This window comes from Balaenoptera musculus, chromosome 2 (assembly GCF_009873245.2).
Source record: "Balaenoptera musculus isolate JJ_BM4_2016_0621 chromosome 2, mBalMus1.pri.v3, whole genome shotgun sequence".
Lineage (NCBI taxonomy): Eukaryota > Metazoa > Chordata > Mammalia > Artiodactyla > Balaenopteridae > Balaenoptera > Balaenoptera musculus.
This window is the reverse complement of record NC_045786.1, coordinates 99,141,493-99,155,478: the sequence shown is the minus strand read 5'-3', so window position 1 is coordinate 99,155,478 and position 13,986 is coordinate 99,141,493. Positions and strand designations below refer to the sequence as shown.

At 40.6% G+C, this 13,986-nt stretch overlaps 1 protein-coding gene across 3 annotated transcripts in view; it reads left to right on the top strand.

The window, feature by feature from the left end:
- Positions 1-3,441: 3,441 nt before the first annotated feature.
- KATNBL1 (katanin regulatory subunit B1 like 1) overlaps positions 3,442-13,986 on the top strand; it is a 56,170-nt gene continuing 45,625 nt past the window's right edge. For 2 of the 3 annotated variants that reach the window (XR_005018783.1, XR_005018782.1), the window contains exon 1: positions 3,459-3,616. The gene's annotated coding sequence lies outside the window, so the exon portion shown is untranslated. Of the gene's footprint in view, positions 3,617-13,986 lie in introns of all 3 variants that reach the window. The other variant, XM_036843757.1, reaches the window with a different exon arrangement.

Sequence of the window (13,986 nt, the reverse complement as noted above, 5' to 3'; positions counted from 1 at the left end):
ATTGGCATTTCAATTAATATTATATGGATTGATCTATGTAATATGATATTTATCTTAAAAAGGCAGTTTACAAAGTTGTAAGGATATGATCTCACTTCTTAAATGTAGTTACATTTGCGTAGTAAAATATCTGAAAAAAAACATATGTTTTTTGTTCTGTTCAAATGGAAACAGTGCTTGTCCGTGAGTAATAGATGGTTTCTAATAGTTTTTTCCTTCCCAAACACCTTTGCTTGATTATTCCAGATCTTCACAACCTGTCAGATGACAGTCTTTGCTCCTGCTACTCTCCAGAGCTCTCTCCACCCCACTCAAATCGGGATAGACGGCGGTCCTGGAATTTATTTTGTACTTCCCCTGTCTGTCTGGAACACCCTGCCTGTCAAAATCCTGTCCAGCTTGTCAGGCCCGACTGCAGCCTTCCTGCATGATCCCTTCCCTGACTCTCCACTCAGAAGCGTACATACAACTTTGCATGAGAGTTCTTTTCTCACATGGGTGTTTATAGTCAGGGTTATTCTACACACCGTCCCTGAATGATGTCCATACCCCTGTGAGAGGGGGAATGTAGGGCAGAAAGGCTAATTCAGCTGCCTGTTCACTCAGATGGAAGGAATATTTAAGGCAGTCAGAAGGAAGCACTGAGGGAATGGCTAGAGAGGTGCACTCCCTTGGAGACTGTCCACTCTTTTTTAATCCCTTAACAACAACAAAAAAAACTTGATTGCGCTCCAAGGGGAAAAAAAAGTCAACTTTATTGACTGAAAAATATCAATGAAGAAAACTGACCTGCATTTCATCACTAAAATGGTATATATTTCAAAAATAGCAAGATGAAGGCAAATTTCTGTATTTTCACCTTAAGTTACGTTGACATTTGGCAGCCTCATGAGAACGATGGGCCAGAGATCTGTAAACCCCAGAACTAGAGTCTGAAGATGAACCTGCCTGAGACTCTTGCCCTAAGAAGCTCTAGAAATGAGAACATCAAGGCTCTCCTCTGGCCTGCAGACAACCTGGGACCTTGTTGGAGCTGAGATCCTTCTATGTTCACACAGCAGATTCCCTGAGTCCTAGGACTCTGTTACTTGTCTTACCTCATCACCCAGCCTTCCTTGGGGGTAAGAACTGTGCCTTACACTCTTCACCCTCTTCTGGTGAGGGCCCAGCACAGTGCCTTTTGCGTAGTGGATCATCGAGAAATTCCTGTTTGTGACAATGGTGATGAAGAAATAGTTGGAGAGAAAGTGACTTCACCCATGCGTGTTGAATTTTATTTTCTTTAAAACAGCACACCCGGGCTTCCCTGGTGGCGCAGTGGTTGAGAGTCTGCCTGCTAATGCAGGGGACACGGGTTCGAGCCCTGGTCTGGGAGGATCCCACATGCCGCGGAGCGGCTGGGCCCGTGAGCCACAATTACTAAGCCTGCGCGTCTGGAGCTTGTGCTCCGCAACAAGAGAGGCCACGATAGTGAGAGGCCCGCGCGCCGCGATGGAGAGTGGCCCCCGCTTGCCGCAACTGGAGAGGGCCCTCGCACAGAAACGAAGACCCAACACAGCCAAAAATAAATAAATAAATAAATTTATTTAAAAAAAAAGAGTAAGCTGCTAACTTAATTTGACTTAGGAATAGTCTTGCTAAAAAACAAAAAACAAACAAAAAAAAGCACACCCACTTAGTGGAAGTCATACTCCAGGAATGTTCTACGCTGCACACCACTAGAACCCAGGGCTTCTGCTCCCTTCACTCACTCACCCTGCTGGACCCTCTCAAAAGTCCCCTCTGTTGACAGGTATGGCCCCGCACAGCGGCATGTGCCTGCTTGTGCTTGGTACAATCTGAGAAGCTCGCAAAGGCATTGCTTATGCAAGACATATCCTAAAAATATTTCTCCCATCAACCTAAAGTAGTGCCTGAAATTTTCACCATTACTTAATTTTTTTGTATTAAGTAAGTAAGGACCTTGTTACTAGAGGGGAAAAATACATTGTTATTATCACCTAATGATATTTTAGCTCTGATTAGTTTATCTGCCAGGCCTCGTATTGCTCTGAACTCCCACAGCCTCTAGGATATACCTTTTATCATTGCATTCACCACAATGTATTGGAATGATCTCTTTCCCTGTTTGTCCAAGCCACTGTGAGCTTCCCCACGCTATCTCCTGGTACAATGTCAGCCTGGCACATGATGGGCCCGCAAAAATATCGTTAAACCCAACTTAGGTAGCCCTGGGGAGTTCTGAAGAGAGTGCCTAAAGCAGTGAGTCCAGGGATATGGAGTCTTGCAGTGAGCAACTGGTACACCAAATGCACTACTTGATAGGCTTCTGCAAGGGATGAGAGGCCCACCAGAGACGAACTTGCTCCTGTCACAATTTGGTTAATGTTGACCAGTAGCTTACCTGTGAAGATGGGTGGACTCTGTCTCCACTAAGAGGAAGAGAATTACCCTCAGTAATTAAAATCACGTCAGGGACAGATCCAACCCTAACCTCATCCTCTAGTGTTCGCCATCCCAAAGAAACTGAGCCTGCTTCCTGGGGACAGGGTCCACATCATGCATATTTCTTGTGTTCTTAAGAGTCCAGAACAGAGTCTGGCAAATATCAGGAACTAACAAATAAGAGCTAACAATTATATAGTGCTTACCATGTGCCAGATACATTCCTCTAAGAATTTTATATGTGTTAACTCATGTAATCCTCATAATGGTGAGGCAGATACCATTAACATCCCCATTTTACACATGGGGAAACCAAAGCTCACGGGAGTTTATATGACTTCCCCGAGGTCGCAGAGCTCCAGTCTACCCTTTTAAATATTTTGCCTTAGTGCACTTAAATAGGAGTGAATGAATAAGTCTCTCCCTGCACCATATTTTTTTAAAATAAATTTATTTATTTATTTGGCTGCGTTGGCTCTTCGTTGCTGCGCACGGGCTCTCTCTAGGTGCAGTGCCCGGGCTTCTCATTGCAGTGGCTTCTCTTGTTGCGGAGCATGGGCTCTAGGCGAGTGAGCTTCAGTAGTTGTGGCTCGCGGGCTCTAAAGCGCAGGCTCAGTAGTTATGGTGAATGGGCTTAGTTGCTCCGCGGCATGTGCGATCTTCCCAGACCAGGGGTCAAACCTGTGTCCCCTGCCTTGGCAGGCGGATTCCTAACCACTGTGCCACCAGGGAAGTCCCATCCCTGCACCATATTTTTATAGCAGATTGCTTGCACCTCCTGGTGCAACACTTAAAGCACGGTTTCACCCACTAGACTGTGACTAGCGCAGGGTCATTCTTTGACTGTTAGCACCCTCAGTTCCCCGAGCAGTATTACTTGCCCCATCGTAGCAGGACTACCATACGTACCTGTGTCCGCCAGGGGGCACTGTGGCCGCACCTCCTCCTCCCGCTCCCTGCACCCCTGCGCAACCTGAGAGGGGCGGAGCCAGCGTTGGGCGGAGCCTCCGAGACGCCCTAGAGGGAGGTATCCCGGCGGGCCGCGCGTGCGGCCGCGTTTGAATGGCCCTGAGTGGGCTCGGCAGGGGATCCAAGGGATAGTCTGGGCGGCCGGGGCGCAGTCGGTCAGCGCCTGGGCTAGGCGGAGGCGCCGCGGTACCATGAGGCGCCGGTAAGTGACGACCGAGCCTGCGCCATCCCCGCGCCGGCGGTTGCCCTGCAGGGGCCAGGCTTCTCCTCGGGCCTGACCGCGCCCTGGGCCCACCTGCAGGCCCCGCGGCGGCCTCTGCTCGGCCCGGCCCGGCCCGCGCGGGGCTGCAGGGGTCGGGGGTCGGGGCGGCGAGGCCGCGGTCTCCCGTGGAGCCCCCTACCCGGCCGCGGCGAGGAGGGTCGGGGCGGCGGGCGCAGGAGCCCGCCCGGGTGGGCGCGAGGGGTCCGGGCCGGGAGAGACGGGGACGGAACCTGCTGTCACTTATTTATCTGCGGGTGGAGCCGACTTGTGCATCCCAGGGAGGGGGGAAGGACGCCGGCGTCTGAGGCGCTCTGTTTGAGGACAGGTTTTTCCGAGAGCCGCCTAGGCCTGGCCGTGGTATTTCCTTATTTTCTGTCGGGTCCTTGCTTCCCTGACACATAACCTTTTGTTCAGCAGGACAAAAACTTGACATAACTGCATAAGAATTGCTGATTGCAACTTTAAAAACCTCATTGTATTCTCTGAAAAGTTGTTCTGTAACAGTACCTAGGCTTTTACGAAGGTCTTAAATTGGCTTAAATATGGAGAAAACAAAGAGTTGATTTGTTTTCTTGTGGCTTGTAAAATTCCTTGAAAACAGAGGTGTCTGTGTCGGTTTCTTTGAGATTAAAAAAAAAAAAAAAGACTAACAGAAATTAGGTCTGTAATAATCACCAGTTTAGCACTGGCAAAGATTATGAGAAACTAGTCCACCTAATAGCTTAAATTTGTGTAGTTTGCCCTGTTGTGTTGTTTTTTAAACCAGCTTCAGGCTTGAATCAGAATTTTATACGTTGAGGCTTTTACTTGGCTAATAACTAGCGTGGTAATCATAACATTGGTTAATATTTATTTTGTGCTTTCTATATGCCAAGCACTGTTTTGAGAGCTTTGCTTTGAGACAGATATTATTATTATCCCCATTTTGACAAAGAGGAAACTGAGGCACAGAGACGTTAAGTAACTTGTACAAGGTTACACAGCTAATATAATTGGGACCCAAGCAGGCTGGCTCCATGCTTTTAGCTATGCTGCTCTACTGCCTCCTTTATATGTGGCTCTTTTTAGTTTACAAAGCAGTTTCATTTTATTTACTTCTCTCAACTGGGGAGATAATATACGTGTGAGGTGCGTTCGTGTGCATGCACACAGTACTAAATCGAGTTCTCTGCTCTTGTGGACGTAACTTTTGTGCATCAAGCAGCAAAATCCATTGGCTATTTTAAGATAAATAGAATTTATAAAGTTCATGTTTGTATTGTAGGTTATAGTTTTAATTCCTTTGTGTCATTCCCTAAAAGTGTAGAGAACAGTTTGAAACCTATGTAATTCCTTAAAATATACCATTATATATTAATGATTCTTTCTGAAAACTTACTGAGTGGTTACTCTGTACTTGGAATGATTAACTTAACTAATAACTCCATGACAAGAAATAGGATTCAAAAACAATTAAGAAATCAGTTTACACTTATTTACAGCCAAGCATTTAAATTAATTTCATTCATCAGTTATCAAGCAATGTTAGGCCCAATTGGTTATACAAAAGAAATGTGCCAGGGCAACAAACCTGAGGGAAGTTAGTCTAGTTTGGGATCAACAATCACCACCACCACCACCAAAAAAAAAAAGAAGAAAGATATATGAGATATTCTTTATTAGTGCAGTGGGTGTATGATGAACTGAACTGAGTAGATCAGTAATACTTCTGAAAAGAACCCAAACTGAAGCATGGATGTAGGGCATTGAATAGAAGTGTGAATGGGGAATTTTAGTGAGGAAACAGTGTGTTCAAAGACTTGAAATTGGGAATGAAAATGATTTTTCTAGGGAACAGTAAGTCTGGTCTATTTGGAAAGTTCCTATTGAGAAAAATAAGATTATGGCAGACTGTGAGGAATGTTATATAAGACATATGTCAAAGTTTAGGTTTGACATATATATAAAAAGAGATATGATTTTAGAAGTTTAAAAACTTTTAAATCGGTTATTCTCAGCTGCTGGCAGTTTTGCCCCTCAGGGGACATTTGGCAGTGTCACGCCTTGGGGGGTGGGGTGCTATTGGCATCTAGTGGATAGAGGCCAGGAATGCTGCTAAACATCCTGAAATGGGTCAGCCCCTCCATGAGAAATAATTACCCCAAATGTCAGTGGTGATGAGGTTGAGAAATCCTCTTTTAAGTTGTTTGCTTATATGGCCAGCCTCTGTTTCCATGTGCTATAGATAAATATGAATGATGAATTTTCAGACCATGAGTACAAGCAATATTAAAGTTAGGGAGAAGCTGCCTCAGAGACCTCAAGAAAGCAGCTATTGTTGGAGTCCTGGGGGAAAGAAGCTATAAGGAGTTAGGATAGGAGCACTGAGAGTGAACAAGTAGTGGTAAAAATGAGACAACTATTTAAATAATATTTTTTCCAAGTTTGAAAATAATGCATCTTCATTGTAGGAAATTTAGGAAATGTAGAGAAAGTGTAAAAAGAGCAAAAACCGCTTATAAAATCCCCCAAGCAGAAAGAACAACTGTTAACATTTTCATGTGATGTTTCCTTTCAAATCTTTTTTTATGCTGATAGCTATTTTCCTTCATAAAACTAGGATTATACATTTTTCTCCTTGTGGGTTTGTTTTTTGTTTTTGTTTTTGTTATTTTGACTTAGCATATCATGAGTATTTCCCATTCTTTGAAAAATGTTCTTCAGTCGGTCTTCTTTTTTTGTGTGTGTGTTCTTTTCAAGTTGGGAATTTTGCTTTGTATTCAAAAGAGACATTTTGAAAGAAGAAATATTAGAACATGATGACTGATTAACTATAGGAAACAATAAGGGTAAAAGTGTATGGTATGTCCAAGGTTTTAAATCTAGGAAGCTAAAATAATGGTGCAGCTATTGAAATAAATTGGGATTCTCATAATACTTCTCATCTTAGGTATGGAAACTGCCGTTTACAGAGACACTTAATGAGATTTTAATGAGGATCCTTGATGCCTATCAGTTTACATTTTTCCTAAAACTCCTATAATTAATAATCTTCCTTTTCTTTTCTTTCTTTTTTTTTAAAATTTTTTGTTTTTTGTACTAAGCTTATTTTTCAGTTCTTTCTTTGCAAGTCTTCCCCTTCTTGGAAAGGTTTTTTGAAATATGTTTTCTATTAGAATACTAAGTACGGCTCAAGTTTGTTGGTCATGAATCTTTACCTTGAAAGATTAAATGACTAGTTTGAGTTTTTAAAATATATGGATTGCTAAAGTTTATAAGCAGGAGGTGAGTATAACTCTTCCAGAGGAGGAGAAATTATCTTTAAAAATGCTTGCCCACTGGGATGCGTCATTACATCACATCAGTCTATATTACATTGCTATTTTATCAATCATTATACTTGTTGATCTCTATCAGTTAATTTGGTGCTTTGTGGAAAATGTATTTAGGAAAGTAAATTTAAAAAAAACCTTAAAGCTATTACAAATGGTACTTTTACTGGGACTATATGCTTTTCAAATTGGATAGGATGTAATTTGACTTTTTTTTTACTACTGACTGTTTTAGTACTTCATGTTCATCCCCCACCCCCGGTATCTTCTCACTAATAGCTAATATCCATTAACTTTGGAGAAGTTTTGTAATTTCTTTGTTCTTGGGACATGATGAGGGTAGAGATGGGAGGAAAAGGTCTTCTGAAAGCTCCCCCCAGTTTGCCTCCCCTATAACCACCTGTCTCTCCTTCAGTTTTACACACTGCCTAAAATTCCTGAACAAGTCATTCAGGAACCTACCACCTATGTATGAATCATGAATACCCATTCTAGCATCTCTTCTAACTAGTGTAATCTTAAAACAGGCAGCCTGGTTATATGGGAAAGGCTGTAACACTGGAAGTTACAGTTCTAAGCCTGGTTCTCCTATTAGTGGCTGAGTGTTCTTGGGCAAATCCCTTAATCTTATCTGTAAATTGAAATTATCTCCAAGGTCCTTTCCAAATCTTAAGAGTCTGTGAATCTGTGATGTATTTGCTTTTGTAATTACCATGGGGAGACTATTAGTCTTTTACATTTCAGCGTGAATTAATCATAGATCATAAATGATTTCTTCCAAAGGCATTTGTAAAAGCTACTCCCATATCATAAGACTGGGGGAGGAATTTTAGAATGGAATTTAAATGGCACTAGAATACAAGCTCCAGGAAGGCAGGGAACTTTGTTTTGTTCACTTCTGTTTTCCCAGTGCCTAGAGTGGTAATTAGTATATAACATGTGTTAATATTTGTTGAATGAGTGAAGGAATGGGTTGTTTTTGAGGAAAGACAAGCTTGTTGGAGTACTGTACAGATCCTCTGAGTACCTTGAAAGAACTCAGAATACAAATCAACCTGATTACAACCCAATCATTTCTACAATATAAAAATACCTCCTAGTTGTTGTAAAGCATCCATTGTTCACTTGGCTGCCTTTCAGAACTATTAAGTCATGACTGCCCTGACTGCCCTTCATGCTCACAAAGTGCAGTTTTGTCCATCACCAGATCTTACTTTAGTGCCAGCCTGATTTTTCAATGTGCCTTTTACTCTTATTTGCAAAAATCTATGCTCTGCCTATTCCCTATACCACTTAATATTATCATTAACAGTATGTTTAGTGTTATCGCAAAAATAAATCATATATATCGATTAAAATTTGGTCTTTCATCTATGGAGGATTCATGGCACAGCAGTTAGAAACTAGTACTCTTAGCCTTCCTATTCCAGTCATCCTAATTCTACAACTGCCATATAAAATAATCTTCAGGAATATTTTTAATCATATGATATACAAAGCTTCTAAGTAAGCCTGTTTTGTCTACAAACTAAAGTCCAAGATTCCGGACCCAGCATTCAGTGATTCTGCATTTTATCCAGTCTACCTTTTTAGTCTATCCTAGTCTTTCCCCTGCAGTGACCTGGACTGTAACTTTTTTTTTTTTTTGCCGTGCCACGCGGCTTGCAGGATCTTAGTTCCTCAGGGATGGAATCTGGGCCCTTGGCAGTGAAAGCCCAGAGTCCTAACCACTGGACCACCAGGGAATTCCCTGGACTCTAACTATTTGTAGATAATAATGAAACAAACACAGTTATTCTTACCTAGAAGATATGTTTTCAGATAAGGAGAGGCTGACAGACTATTTCTCAAGAAGCCTTGTATTGGGTGGCATTGATTATTTGACTAAATTATTAATTTACTGAAAAATAACATCAAGGAACAAGAATCCTTAAAACTCTACATAAACAATTTTTTCTCTCCTTGTTGGCAGACGTATCTGGAAATTAAGTATATGTATAGTATATATATTTAGTGGTATTAGTTGACTACTTAGTGAGACTGACTATATAATTCTGTGCCCACAGCATTGTTTGGATGGTTTATCAGTCTGGATGGGCTCGGTTATTTTGCAGTAACAAATAACCACCATATCTCAGTGGCTTAATATAACAAAGGATTATTTCTTCTCAATTCATATTACATGTGAGTTGTCTGGGGGCTGTACTGTGTGTTGTCCTTGCTCAGGAATACTGAGCAAGTCATATGACCATGCCTAACTTCAAGATGATGAGCAAGTATAAACCTATCATGTATCTGAAAGGAGAACTGGAATATCATGGCACAGTTTTAATGTTTACCACAGTTGGGGCAACCATTGACTTTTTTTTTTTTTTTTAAGTTAGAGAGGAAATGTTGCTTTATTCAGGAGACCGGCAGCCTGGAGAGAAGGTGGACTCATGTCCAAAAACCAACTCCCCCTTTGACATTTTTTAATATATTGTTACTCTTCTCTCCTGGCTGACCGTTAATCTTTCATGGTTGACATAATCTTTCTTTAGATATGTTCCTTCATTTATCAGCTATTCATTAAGTACCCACTATATGTCAGGTACTATCCTAGATACAATGAATGTGGTTCCTGGTCTCATGGAGTTCACAGTCTAGTGGGAGGACATGGACAAAAAGCAAATAAGCAAGTTAATTTCAGATAGTGATAAGTGCTATGGAGGGGAGAAATAAGGTACTGCTGTAGAGAATGGTTGGTGGTGAGGGTAGGGTTATCCTTGATTGGGTGGCCAGGGAAATCTTCTGGGGTGGGTGACATTTGAGCTGGGAAGCAGCAGCCCTGAGGGTATGTGGGAGAAATATCTTAAGCAGAAGGAATGCCACAAAATGGAAATGAGCTCAACATGTTTAAAGACAGGAGACCAGTATGGCTGGAGCATTTAGGAGAAACTGATACTATAGTGCAAGGGAGAGATGATGGTAGTTTGCTCTAGGATGGTGATAATATATTCCCAAACTATATTCTAGTTTGGGAATATATTATAAAGGCATAATCAATGTATTGGATATAGGGAGTTTAAGAAAAGAGAAATCAAGGATGAATCCTCTGTTTTGGACTTGAGCAACTGGGAAGATGATGGTTCCATTTACTGAGTTAGGAACAGTTAGGAGGAGCAGATTTAAGAGGGTGGATATTAAGGGTTCTATTTTCAATATATTAAGTTCAAGAATGATGACTCTTAGACATCCGAGTGGAACTGACTTGTAGGATAGTTGGAGATACAACTCCAGAGTTTAGAGGAAACATTGAGACAAATGATTTTTTTTTAATAAATTTATTTATTTATTTTTGGCTGTGTTGGGTCTTCGTTTCTGTGCGAGGGCTTTCTCCAGTTGCGGCGAGCGGGGGCCACTCTTCATCGCGGTGCGCGGGCCTCTCACTGTCGTGGCCTCTCCCGTTGCGGAACACAGGCTCCAGACGCGCAGGCTCAGTAGTTGTGGCTCACGGGCTTAGTTGCTCCGCGGCATGTGGGATCTTCCCAGACCAGGGCTCGAACCTGTGTCCCCTGCATTGGCAGGCAGATTCTCAACCACTAAGCCACCAGGGAAGCCCTGACTTTTTTTTTTAATGAGGCTAATATGTTAAATTTGGTTACAGTTAAGTCTTAGACCTGGAAGTCATTATATCTCCTTAAAGCAGTGTACAATTCCTCTGGAGAAGGGAGTGTTCCCTAAGAGAAGGGGGCGTTTTCAAACTTCAGTATGCTCTGATTTCAGCCCAGGATAATGGTGGTAACAAACCTTGTAACTGATGGGATGTGCGATAATCCTCACAAGCATTCTAGTGTAAGAAGCATTAAGAACCATTGCTATAAAAGGATGCTAGCATCATCATCTGTTGATTTCTTCATTTGATTCTCAAAGGAAAATCTACCCTAATATTTAGGGTCTTCAGGGTATACTTCACTCTACTGATTTCAAAATTAGGAACATGTATTACAACAGACTGATAATCCAAGTCCAAATCATGAAGACAGGTTGTTAAAATTAGTTTACATCAGCGTGTCTTTTTTGAGTGTTATGTATCTATATTGGCATATCCTTTCACATATATAGAGTCTGTCTGTCTTGAAAGCATCAGGAATACCTTTAGTAGCTAAACAAGGGGTCAAAAAGGATCCTTAAGGTGATGTTGTTTTATATATATGTATATATATTTACATTTCTGAGTTTAGGAAGACAATTGGAAAGGATTAGAGTGGATTTTCCTCCCTGTGAATATTTCCAGAAAAATAATGGAATGTTGTAACAGTGAGAGTAAGGGATATTCATCAGAACATGCTAAGATAATTATCTACGTGGCTTAAGAAACCCTAAGTCTTCCCAAAGATTTGGGTGTTTATATAGCCATAAGAAAAGAAATATATAATACATTTTAATTTAGTTAAAACATAATTAGGAGTTTGGGATTAACTTCTAATATATATACACAGTACTATGTATAAAATAGATAAACAGCAAGGACCTACTGTATAGCACAGGGAACTATATTCAATATCTTGTAGTGACCTATAATGGAAGAGAATCTGAAAAAGAATATATATATAATATAACTGAATCACTTTGCTGTACACCTGAAACTAACACAACATTGTAAAATGACTATACTTCAATTTTTAAAAAATGGTTAAAAATGAAACAATATATGCATTTGATACAAAATTCAAATTTGATACAAATTCAAAGGGAAGTCTCCCTTTCACCCCATCCCCCACCCACACATATCCTCTCTCTAGAAATGACTTTTCTCCCCAGTTTCTTGTGTATCCTTCCAAAGATACTCAGTGAATATATAAGTAATCACTCACGTACACTTTATTTTTCACTTAAGTAATAGCATACTGTTCTGTACCTTATCTCCCCCCCGCCCGCCAACTTTCCAGTAAAAGGCATAAAGTCACTGAAAAAATTAAGTCTGTATGTCCAAAACTATTGATAAAGGGTGATGATAAACAAACACCTAGTTATCAGAATTTAGCTTACTTTGTTTTCCCATTATTAATCTCAGTTCCTTAATGTAGAATACTCAGTGGACTTAATTATTACATCTGAGGAGTAGGGACTTGCCTGGTGGTTCCGTGGTTAAGAATCCGCCTGCCAGTGCAGGAGACACGGGTTCAAGCCCCGGTCCAGGAAGATCTCACATGCCGCAGAGCAACTAAGCCCGTGCGCCACAACTACTGAGCCTGTGCTCTAGAGCCCACGAGCCACAACTACTGAAGCCTGCGCTCCTAGAGCCCGTGGTCTGCAACAAGAGAAGCCACCACAATGAGAAGCCCGTGCACAACGAACAGTAGCCCTCACTCGCCGCAACTAGAGATAGCCTGTGCACAGCAGCGAAGACCCAATGCAGCCAAAAATAAATATAAATAAATAAATTTATTTTAAAAAAACAAACTGAGGAGTAGGTGGTGGGAATGGTAATTCCCACTTAGTATCAATTTTGTAATTTTTATTTCAGGGTGACTTAGTCATAAGAGAGTTGGAATTCAGTTTGCTCTAATTGATTGAAATGATGTATCATCATGTTGTACCCACTGAATTGCCAGAAATCTGTATTTTCACGCTTGACCCACCTTCCTGAATTTGACATTATCTCTCAAACCAGCCTTCCATGGGAAACTGAATTAAGAGAAGGTGGTGTGTTGAATCTTTCAGCAAATAAAAAAGCCCTTGGAGTTTACTCCAGGTACTAGGGGTTTTGAGTTGTTAAGAACATGGAATCAGAATGATGGTACTTAAGTTTTATGATTTGACTGTTTAATGATATCGGGCTCTGATAACTTGGTAAATTGATTTCCTCAATAGGAATAAACCTAGAAATGTACTAGAAAATCTGGGTAACTTGATGGGGCACTCTTTCCCTGGACAGTGCACGAATAAGCACCGGCTGTATTTGTTTCTGTGCTTCTCTTTTTCTTCTCCATAATTGTTCACCTCCTCTCCCCCTGCCCCCAATCCATACCTCATCTAATTGACAACATTATTTCAAAATGTTAACCTTTAATCAGATTAGAATCTAGAAGGGATTAAAAGGCTCCAAACAAAATGAAACAAGTCAACACAATGTATCATTACTCTGCCAGTGTAATAGTTTCTCATACAGTTTATGAAAAGCACAGTTAACATGCCATTCACTTTGTCACTTTGAGTAGTACAAGTGTCTGCTGCCTTTGTAAACCACCACCCCACCCATCTGCCCAAATATGCTAGATAAATCAATGTCACAGTTAGGGAATCATGTAATCTTTTTTTGAAACTGGCTTAACATTAAAGTATTTTTTTTAGTTCTTACATATGATAAGTTGTATCTGCTCTACACTGGGTCACATAGTCTGTTCAGTGCACCATTTGTGTTGAACACCCTTGTTGGAATAGTTAGGGGAATACATTTTACATGTTGATTAAAATTTAGTTAAACACTCATTGAGAGTCACTGGGTGAGTCCTACTGGCCCCAAAGCTATTGTTACTCTGTAAAATGACTCTCTAAATAGCTTTGCTTAAAACCATTCTATTTCGTATTTTAACTCAGAGCAATTTTTCCCCGTAAGCTCTTAGATAAATCATATCACTATGCTTAACATAATGTATTATAATTGTTTGTGTTTCTCCCACTGTAAATCTTGTGGTGATGGTGAGAATTTTACAATAGGAAAGTTTGGTAAGTTTGAGGTTATAAGCAGGAATGAAGCAGAAAACTCCTAGTTACTATGATGTAGCTGTATGTAATACCAAGAATTCTTCTACCTAAAGTGATTCAAGTCATGAATTTTACAATTTTGTGTTGCTTTATATAACTTAGGAATTTATGTGTTTCAAGGCTTAAGAAACTTTATTTCCTATTACTATATTGTCCTCTTATGTTTAAAAAAGAAACTTAATTCTTTTATTTAAAATGTGAATTTTTTTACTGTACAAAATTGATACAGAAAAATAAGCCAAAGAAAAT